The sequence below is a fragment of the Anomaloglossus baeobatrachus genome, chromosome 2, assembly GCF_048569485.1.
Source record: "Anomaloglossus baeobatrachus isolate aAnoBae1 chromosome 2, aAnoBae1.hap1, whole genome shotgun sequence".
NCBI classification, from domain to species: domain Eukaryota; kingdom Metazoa; phylum Chordata; class Amphibia; order Anura; family Aromobatidae; genus Anomaloglossus; species Anomaloglossus baeobatrachus.
In genome coordinates this window covers 259,052,614-259,063,310 of record NC_134354.1, presented here as the reverse complement: position 1 = coordinate 259,063,310, position 10,697 = coordinate 259,052,614, and the positions used below count along the sequence as shown (strand labels likewise).

The 10,697-nt window shown below is 46.6% G+C and overlaps 1 protein-coding gene across 3 annotated transcripts in view; it reads left to right on the top strand.

Annotated features, from left to right (window-relative positions):
• Positions 1 to 424: 424 nt before the first annotated feature.
• Positions 425 to 10,697, top strand: part of LOC142291323 (uncharacterized) — a 129,607-nt gene continuing 119,334 nt past the window's right edge. Inside the window, exon 1 of one of the 3 annotated variants that reach the window (XM_075335785.1) lies at positions 425 to 740. The gene's annotated coding sequence lies outside the window, so the exon portion shown is untranslated. The remainder of the gene's footprint in view (positions 741 to 10,697) is intronic. The other 2 variants (XM_075335784.1, XM_075335783.1) reach the window with 2 other exon arrangements.

Sequence of the window (10,697 nt, the reverse complement as noted above, 5' to 3'; positions counted from 1 at the left end):
AACGATCGGCCATCAGTCAAGTATGTGTCCACGTTTTAGCTTCAATCCAGGGGCGGACACATCATTGAGGCATCCGCGCAGAGACCCAAGAGGTGAGGGGGCCATTTTCACCCCCAAAGTAGGTGGAGTTGTGCTTTTGATGAGTTTTTGGGCCGCAAAGGCCCCATAAGCTGTTCTTGCACAGGGGCTCTCATCTGTCTGTGTCCACCAGTGGTCTGATCTATGGTCTGAATGAGGCGTCCATTTTTCTGGGCTACTGATGTAGGACTACAAGTATTATTAGCATTTTGTAGTAACATGGAGTCCCCAATGCCCTGAAGCTCGGCTATAATGTGTGTACAAGGGGCAGAAGGGAAGAGGTGGCCTGTTCTTCTCATGCAGTTCCTGGCACTTAGCTCCCATGTTGCCAACCTCTTGTGGATGAGCCCTGGACAGGAAGGGGCTACGTTAGGGAGGGGTCTAGATATGAGCTGGGAATGGCCGGTCACAGCCGCCCCTGCTGCAGGACAAGATAACGAGCAGCACATTGCCAGGTGGGTGGCTGCGCCTTCGGTTCTCCCGCCACGTTGGTGCCCGGCGTCCCGTCACGGGGGCGGTTTCTGCAGCGAGGACTATTCCGGTGTTGTGAGACTTTGCACACTGTGACCCCGGGGCGCGTCCGTGTGAGGCGCGCTGCACGGTTACGTCTTCTCACGCTCGGTGCAGGGGGAAGGGCCAGTCCTCGGTGACCGACACTGGAGGTGAGGCGGGACCGTTATGTGAGAAGTTCTGGACTTGTTAATGTTACACGGGAGGCTGCTGGGGTCTCATTGTGCGGGAGGAGCCGAGTGTGCGGGGACTTCCTGTGAGGCTGCGGCGTGCCCGCGTGACTGGAGCCGTGCTGGAACTTCACATAGTATCATGGCCCCTGAGAAGTGCCTATAGTGTGCTGTACATGGGCGCAGCCATTGCAGGCTGACGAGACCTGTGCGACACTGTAGACAATGTCTGCCGCCTGTCCAGTCCATGTGTCCGTCCTTAAAGGGGTTGTCCACTACTCGGACCACCCCTCTTCAACCACTGGATTTCCCCTATGTAAAATAACAGTGTATACTCCTGTCCAATACAGGAGCTGCTCCAGCAATATTGGCCTTCCTGGACGTTAAAGGGGTTGTCCACCCTTCCCATCCCCCATAATACCAAAGCCTATACACCCCTTCAGTGCCAGCACAATTCCAGCTATGTTGTAACTTGCGTTACATGTGTCCACAAGACATTATGGCATGCCAGCCCCTCACCCAATCAGCATCGGCTTCCCTTTCCCCACCTTCAGACCTTTAAGCAATTAACAGGAAATGATTGGTAGCCCCAGCTTTCACTTCCTGTCAATTACTTAAAGGGAACCTGTCAGCAGAAATTTTGCTTTAAACCTAAAAGTTTCCCCCTCTGCAGCTCGTGGGCTGCATTCTAGCAAGGTTCCTATAGTTTTTGTGCCCCCTTTTAGACCAAATATGATACTTTATAAAGTTATACCTTTTGGTATGCAAATCTTCTAAATCATCCATGGGGGCGGGCTGTCTGGTGTCCGTTACTGTCTCTCCTGCCGATTTACGCCGTCCCCCATCGCTCAATTTCATACTTCAGGACGCTGCCCAGTGCGCCCGAGGTCCGGCGCAGTGCCACTGTAGCGGGACTGTGCACTGTAAGCACAGTGTGACCGCTGGTGACGTTTGCGCAGGCACAAGATTATGGGCGGCGCTGTGATTGTCATCGCAAGTGGCCGCCCGTAATCTAGTGCCCGCGCTTTCCCCTCTGCCTCCAGCGTTCTGTGCAAGCGCTGACCAGATGACCACACATCCCATCTTTCCCTAGAGCAGGAAATAGATGGGAGGAGCGGAGCAGGACACCACTGGTTATGGCCAATGCCGCTGGAGGCAGAGGGGAAAGCGCGGGCACTAGATTATGGGTGGGCACTTGTGATGACAATCACAGCGCCGCCCATAACCTCATTGAGGGACGGCGTAAATCGGCAGGAGGGACAGTAACGGACACCAGATAGCCCGCCCCCATGGATAATTTAGAAGATTTGCATACTAAAAAGGTACAACTTTATAAAGTATTATATTTGGTCTAAAAGGGGGCAAAAAACCCAACAGGAACCTTGGTAGAATGCAGCCCAGAAGCTGCAGAGGGGAAACTTTTAGGTTTAAAGCAAAATTTCTGATGACAGGTTCCCTTTAACTGTCTGAAGGCGGGGAAAGGGAAGCCGCTGCTGATTGAGTGAAGGGCTCGCATGTCATAATGTCATGTGGGCCCCGGGGACACAGGTTCCAACGTGGATGGAACTGTGCTGGTATAGGCTTTGTTATTTTTATGGGGGATGTGAAGGGGTTGTCCAAGTAGTGGACAATCCCTTTAAGTCATGCAAGCCCTGGAGCCAATGGATGTAACAGACATAAGAGCAGTAGCAGTTCTCACTTCTTCTGGGTCCAAAGGAAGTGAGTGTGAAGTGTTCACGGATTGTCTGCAGGGCTCACGTGACAAGCCTTTTGTAAATACTATCCGATGTGCTGGTGTTGTACACGCCATTCTTACTGAAGTAAGATGTCTCACTTCATGAGTTCGGCTCATCTTATCGGTGGTGTGCGCCTCGCCAGAAATGTTACTGTGGACTGGACTAAGGTGGGTTAGCTTTAGAAGTATTTGTCCGGTGGGTATCGCTATGTTTTGTTCTTCTCATATGTTGCCTGCTTTGATCGTCTGGTCAGGACCGGTATAAAAGCACAAAATGTTGCCAAATTTTTGTGCAAGTTTATAAAAAATGGTGCAACTTGGCAATATCACTTTAACCTTTGTCCGGCTGAGTAGGTACAATTGTAACTATTCAGTTTTAAAATTGCAATAAATGTTGTTTTTCCAAAAGCCGTAGAGGGCTGAAATTTCGTGACATCTCTGCAGTTTTGGTCCAGAATATATTGGCCAAATTTCAATAAAATATCTCCACCCCCTTCCGAGATAAGGGGTCGCTGTTAATGTTGTAAAATTATGCAGCCTGACGAAGGTTAATGAATCGGGCCTAAATCCCCTAGTGTAAAATAAAAATAACCTTACCCTCTGCAGCAACACTATTTGCAGACAGTTATGGATTCCTCGAAATGAACTGCAGATGTCTGACAGAAGTGTGAGCAAAGTAGCCAGTTAGTGGTCACTGATGCCACGTGAGTGCTGCCGTCAATGGCACACAAGCACCTGGAGACCCAATTGGACTAGCCAGTCACTTTGGAACTCTGTTAGGAGTCTCAACACAGAAACTAGCCAGATATCCCTCTGGGAAGGACCTAGCCAAGGAGTGGCTCTTTTTAGGAGACCACCATAACCACCATATTAAGTGGCCCTTTTAGCCAATATCCAACTCTTTGACAAGTTTAAAGATATGACTAGGGAAATACCAAGGCTAGGTATCCATCCACAGACAGCTGTTTCGGGGTATTGCCCCTCATCAGCGTGGAGTAGGATTCTGGCCAGGTGGGAGCAATGCCTAGTAGACCAGCAAGACAAAACAATCACTGATCTCGGGGAGACCAGCCAGAGAAAACACTGCCAGCAGTCAGCGAGGGCACTCAATACAGTGAAATCCTAGGTGCATTGCCCCCTGGGAAATATGCAAATCAAAAAAGTCCGTGTAGCCTCTGTTAGGAGTCTCAACACAGAAACAAGCCAGATATCCCTCCGGGAAGGACCTAGCCAAGGAGTGGCTCTTTTCAAGAAAACACCATATTAAGTGCTCCCACCTGGCTAGAATCCTACTCCACACTGATGAGGGGCAATACCCCGAAACACCTGTCTGTGGATGGATACCTGGCCTTGGTATTTCCCTTGTCATATCTTTATACTTGTCAAAGAGTTGGATATTGACTAAAAGGACCACTTAATATGGTGGTTATGGTGGTCTCCTAAAAAGAGCCACTCCATGGCTGGGTCCTTCCCGGAGGGATATCTGGCTAGTTTCTGTGTTAAGACTCCTAACAGAGGCTCCACGGACTTCTTTGAATTCCAAAGTGACTGAAACTGTATCGCTGTATCGGTGCAGAAATGGAGTATAAGGTGTTCTTCTTTTTTTTTTTTTAATCTTACATGGGGAATGCAGGATTTCTAAGGGGTTGATCAAGTAGTAGACAACCGCCTTAAAGGGAAGCTATACTTAGAAAATTACCTATTGAGTTGCGATGACATCTAATGATCTGCTGAAGATCCAAGTGCCAGTTATGATGGTTCTGTGAATGTCAGCTTTTAATTATTTTTGTCGTGTTTTGGCGTTCATTGTATAGGATAAATATTTATGCAGTACTCGGCTGCATGCACGATCAGTTGACGGGGCAGCTCCAGAAATAAGCATTTCTGGCGGCCTCCTGCCGCCGCTGGCATTGGTAACGGCTGATCAGCAGGGGAGCCATGTGATCAGACATTAATGATCTATCCTTAAGGATAGGCCATCAATGTAAAAGTAGTGGACAACCCCCTTTAAGTCACTGATCTATAATGTAAGTCCACAGTCTGTGTATCATACATTTCAGATGGCCACAAACCTAAACGGCAACATTTCCAGGGCAAACAGTCTGAAATGTGTCGGTTTAGTGTCTGGGCCTCTGGGTGGGTTACTGGATATTTCCTTTTGCTTTCCAAGGCATGGGGTAGGGACAGATGAACGCTGTGCTGGGGCAAGAAAGTGGACATGGTTGCTGATGGTGGTTTGCGAATGTGCACAGGTGCAGGGCGGGAGGCATCCGTGCCTCAGTCCTGGACACGACATTGGCAAGCATGTGGCACAGGGGAAGAGGGAATGAAGTCAACCGCAGACACTGATTGTAGACACAGGCATTCGGCTCATATAGTCAGGTGCTTTGATGACGTGCATGAGCATACTGGTGGGTCAGGTCCCTGCTGATCTTGGTACGGCACAGGTTGCAAATTACCATTTTTTTTATCCTGTGCTCTTTCTTTAAAAAAGCACCAGACTGGGGAACACGTAACCCTTGACCTGGGCACATGAGTGAAGGTATTATGGGGAGCAGTATAACGCCTATTCCCTCTAGCCATGCATTGCCTCTTCCTGTCTGTTGCGGTGCAACAGATCACTGTACTCTGTGCTGCTGTCCTCGGTCTTCATTGTCCACTATCTCATCTACCTCTTGTGACACTAATTGAAGTTCCCCACTGTCGTCTTCTTGTGACCGTGGCTGCTCGAACATTTTGGCATCACTACATGCTATCTCCTCCATGTTGGTCTTGCAACGTGCAGGGCGAGAGGCCAGAATCAATAAATGGAAATGTAAAGAGTTTCTCAAAGTGTCCAAGTATGGGATCACTTTTCTTCTGTGAGTTGCTGTGGTGGGAGAGAGGAGAACCAGGGTGAGGATTATGTGGTCCAAACTCTTGGCTAGTGAAACCAGATTGTGGGGAAGACAGGGTGGTACACATTCTGGAAGAATTATCTGCCATCCCAACCGACCACCTGTTCACACTATTCTGGCTACAAGAGTGGTGTTCCACGCCCCCTGCAAAGTGGGACAGGAAGATGAGCATTTCATGTTCTCGCAGAAAGCGCAGTTTAACCTGGCATATGGCCTCGGCCTCTGCGTCTACCTTCAACAGCATGTCCACCTCCCCGTCCCTTACCACACGCTTTGCGCATATTATATTTAATGGGTATGTGCCTGCTACCTTTACGGTATTATTAGGGAATAGAACAGATGTAGCCTTAAAAAGAACTTTTGGTTTTAGGTTGTATCAACAATAGCTGTAAGGCTCTTATGCCTGCTGATATGTCTCTAACCCAAACCTATCCCTCCTCCATCAGCTATTACTACACTGAATGCAGCAAACAGTTCTATTAATAGGGAATAGAATATATGTAGCCCTATAAAAGAGTTTTGATTTTAGGTTGCAGCAGCAAGGACTGTAAGGCTCTAATTCCTGCCTATATGCCTGTAATACAAACCTATCCCTCATTCAGCAGCTATCCCTACACTGAATGAAGCGAACAGAATTATTAATAGGTAACAGAATAGATGTAGCCCTGCCAAAGTATTTGATTTTTAGGGTGCAGTAACAAGGACTCTAAGGCCTTAATCCCTGTGTAAATGCCTCTGATCCTAACAGATTCGTACCAAACACAGTCTTTAATAAAAAAAAAAAACGCCCAAAGTTCAGGTGCTTTACGTATGCAAACCACTTGCGTGAAGCATCACTGTGCTTGGGTATGCTCGGTGCTTGGCCCAGTGTGAGCCACTTGCAGCATTTCCATTGCTCTCACTGGTGGTAACAACAACGTGGTCAACTGTAGTGTGTACAAAAAAATAATGGAAAAACCCCGCCCACTTGACCCCAGAGGTATTCAGTTTATGGCTGGCTGCATGTGGGCAGAGGCCCCAACTGCCCTATTAGTGACTTCCATTGTGGTTCAGGTCAAGTCCGGGTCCCAAACCAAACACCTAAAGTCTGGATGAACCCACTGAACCAAACTTCCACGGGTCTGCTCGTCTCTAATCCTAACCTATTCCTCCTGCTACACCTATCCCTACACTGTTTCTGGGGTATAGTGAGCGTTCCATTGCATCACTGGTTCTTATAATGCATTGTAGCCAGCTAATCACAGAAATGCCAGTAGCCAACATGGCTATGACATTACCTTGATTGGCAGGCAGCCCCCACTTGTTTAGTGCTTACAAACAGCTGCAGATCATGCAGGGCGAGGACTCGTCTTGGCATTCGAGCACCAGGGATACTCAATCGAATAATGAGCATTAGTGAGCATGCTCGGCCATCATTGATTTTATTACATTCTTGGAAAACCCCTTTTAGTACTGACCTAGAGAATGATGCCGCCAGGACATTTCAGAATTGTTCATTTTTTTTTTCTTCAGTGTTTTATCCCACATACTTTGTGAAAAAGTAAATGGTGCTATTCGAAACTATCATTTTCATTTAAAAAGAAGCCTCAAGAGGTTATCGGATATTTTTTTCTTCTATGTGGCTAAACGTTTATTGGTATGTACATAGTTGTCAACTTGTTCTGCCATGAGCCGATCTTTCCAGCCTTGGAGCAGCCACAGAAGCTGTCCTGATGGTGAATCGCTTTTCCTTCTTGCAACCATTTTGTCTGTTTCACAATATGTTTGAGTGATTATCCTTGTCTTTACAATAGCCTTGTTTTTCTTTTCATTTGGTTATATAAAACCCCCTTCTTTTAGAACTCTTGGAAAAGTGCAAAATTTCTGTTTTGGCCAAGGACAAACTATTTGCAGTGATTTTTTTTAGATATATTTTATGTGTCACGATGGCACCATAAGTGCAATCTACCTTATCAAAAGTCATTGTCCCTGCCAAATCATTGTTTCTACAAATATTCATGCCAATAATTGTGTAAACTTGTGAAGTAATTTATGCGTGGTCAAAGCCCACTATAAAAGATGAGCTACTAACACAGTAACCCAGACACTTTGGAAAGGAAACCTGGTGTGTGTGTCTATGCTTTTACGTCTACAGAAGCCTTTGCTATACCCATGACAATCAATTCTACCTGAGAGAGAACATGTCATCTCTTAACAATACTTGGAGGCCTTTTCAGTGAGATATACTTTCCTCTTTGAGTTTCATTGAACGACTGGCTGCCCCCTATCCCAAACAGAAAACAAAATCCCTGGTGTAAGTGAGCCATTGACTCGCAGATATTTTCTTTCCGAGAAAGCGTCTGTTTAGGTCAATCTGGGGGGAAAAGAAGCAAGAAACCAAATCCTCAGGTAGAAGATACAGCTGTTGTTTTTGTATTAGTTTGCTGCTAATAATTGTTCTGTTTGTCATTATTTGCTAATGCTGTTTGTTCTACCTGTTAAATTATTTGTCCTTTGGTCCTGTGATTGTCTGGTGTAGCTCCAGCTATTTTTGCTAGGCATGAAATTGCATGATACGTGTTTGAAATGAAATGAAATTTGCTTTTTTTTTTTCTTCCGGTCATTTTAAGTCTGAGATTGTGCTGTGTGCTTGAATTAGTAAACAAATCTTCTAATGCTGATGACTAGTGATGAGTGAGCATTACCATGCTCAGGGGAGCTAGAGCTTTATTTCTGGAAGATCTGTGAATTGACAGCTGGCATCAAGCCCAGGGGTTAATAATGGGGAGGCATCTATCATACAGCCCCATTACTAAACCGGTAAGTATAAAGAAAAAAAAATCCTGATGGATGAAGACTCTCCGACATTCCCTTGTTCACCAATTTATTAATTTAAAATAAATCCTCAAAGTTATGATGTAATCCAATGGTGTAATGTCCCACAACGCCCATTGAATCGCATGGCGCCTCGTTCTTGCTTTTAAGTCTTCAGAACTCTTGGATGTACCCATGCCGATCAACTCTACCTGAAAGAGAACATCTGGTCTCTAACCGGCGCCACTGCCGACATCATATTGATTGATAGCTGGGTCTACGCTGCTAACTCAGGTCAGGAACACTGAGTTAGTGCACTTTGTATTGCACGAGCAGTGTAGGTATATAAGTGCTAGTGGCACTAGTATCTAGTGTATGCGCTGGAAGTCACGTGCAGTGTTGTTCTTTGCTTTAGTCATGCAATATAAATCGCATTAACTTGACAGTTAAATCGCATCTGTCTGTCAATTAATATGGCGGGTATACCCTATTGAAAGAGTGGAAGGGAAGGAAGTACTCTATTGATGTTAATTCGCAGGAAGGGGGAAATTTGCCACTAGGGTCAGTTCTGTGAACGATCTGAGGCCGGACAGATTGTCATGCAGCAGAAGAAGATGATAGTTTGAAACTACATTCCAATAAGTGCTTAGCCCCTTGGGAAAAAAAAAGTTTTGGATAACCCTTTTTAATTCAGTGATGTGGAAAAAATAAAAAAAAGGTATGGTCGTTGAAGAATTGTGTGGTGGTGATGGTTGGGGTTAGTCTGAGGTTTTGTGGGTATTCTAAATGTTATCCATTAACAGAAAGCAATTCAACTTAATTAGAAAAGTTTAACACTGATCATGCCAACCCAAGCAAACTGACATCTTTGTATGCTGATAAAAACTGGATACTCCACTCCACTGAATTTATTGAACCATTCACATCTGCAAATTGAGGACGTAACTTAAGCTGGTGTCACACACAGCAACAACGACGTCGCTGCTACGTCACCATTTTCTGTGACGTTGCAGCGATGTCCCGTCGCTGTCGCTGTGTGTGACATCCAGCAACGACCTGGCCCCTGCTGTGAGGTCGCCGGTCGTTGCTGAATGTCCAGCTTCATTTTTTGGTCGTCACTCTCCCGCTGTGACACACACATCGCTGTGTGTGACAGCGAGAGAGCGACGAAATGAAGCCAGCAGGAGCCGGCACTGGCAGCTGCGGTAAGCTGTAACCAGCGTAAACATCGGGTAACCAAGGGAAGACCTTTCCCTGGTTGCCCGATATTTACCTTCGTTACCAGCCTCCGCCCTTGCTGCCAGTGCCGGCTCCTGCTCTGTGCACATGTGGCTGCAGTACGCATCGGGTAATTAACCCTATGTATACTGTAGCAAGGAGAGCAAGGAGCCAGCGCTAAGCAGTGCGCGCGGCTCCCTGCTCTCTGCACTGTGACATGTAGCTGCAGCACACATCGGGTTAATTAACCCGATGTGTACTGTACCTAGGAGAGCAAGGAGCCAGCGCTAAGCGCGGCTCCCTGCTCTCTGCACATGTAGCGACGTTATGATCGCTGCTTCTGCTGTGTTTGACAGCTAAGCAGCGATCATAACAGCGACTTACAAGGTCGCTGTTACGTCACAGAAAATGGTGACGTAATAGCGACGTCGTTGTCGCTTAGTGTGAACCCAGCTTTATTCCATATGCCAGTAGTTGATGGTTCCATGAACTGCCTACAGTCAGGGCCAAAGGTTTGAGAGTGAAACTAATTTTGTCTTTTACACAGATTTCTACTTCCATTATTATAATGGTAATTAACATTAAGCCTAGATTGTTAGGGTATGTGCGCACGTGTGCGTATTGCATGCAGTTACGCTGCGTTCTGCAGCACAGCGTAACTGCATGCGTCCTGCGTCCCCTGCATAATCTATGGAGATTGTGCAGGAGCTGTGTGCACGTGGCGTATTAGAGCGCAGCGATTCGGCTGCTGCCCGAATCGCTGCGTTCTAAGAAGTGACATGTCACTTCTTCCGTGCGGTTTGCATGCTGTCTATAGGGAGAGGCAGCATGCAGAGCGCATGTTCTCTGCCGGCACCATGCGCTTCAGAACGGAGCTTTGCAGCTGCGCTCTGAAGCGCACTTTTTCGGTGCGGTGCAGAGCGCACACGTGCGCTCATAGCCTAATGAAGCATGATCAGATGAATTTCCACTGAATTTCAGCCTTGCCACAAAATAACTTGCATCATTTAATTAATCTTGTTCGCTCAGGAGAAAGCGTTAACGAGGATAAGCAGCTGTAATCGCTGTGTCATGCTGATATCACTGTGTCATGCTGATATTGCTGTGCCATTAATGATTAAATTATCAGAGCGGGCTGGTTGCTTTACTGGAACTAATGTTTGAACCATTGCCTTCTTCTGTTAATCATAGTTAGGGGTACTTCTCACATAGCGAGATCGCTGCTGAGTCACGTTTTTTGTGACGCACCAGTAACCTCATTAGCGATCTCTCTGTGTGTGACACTGAGCAGCGATC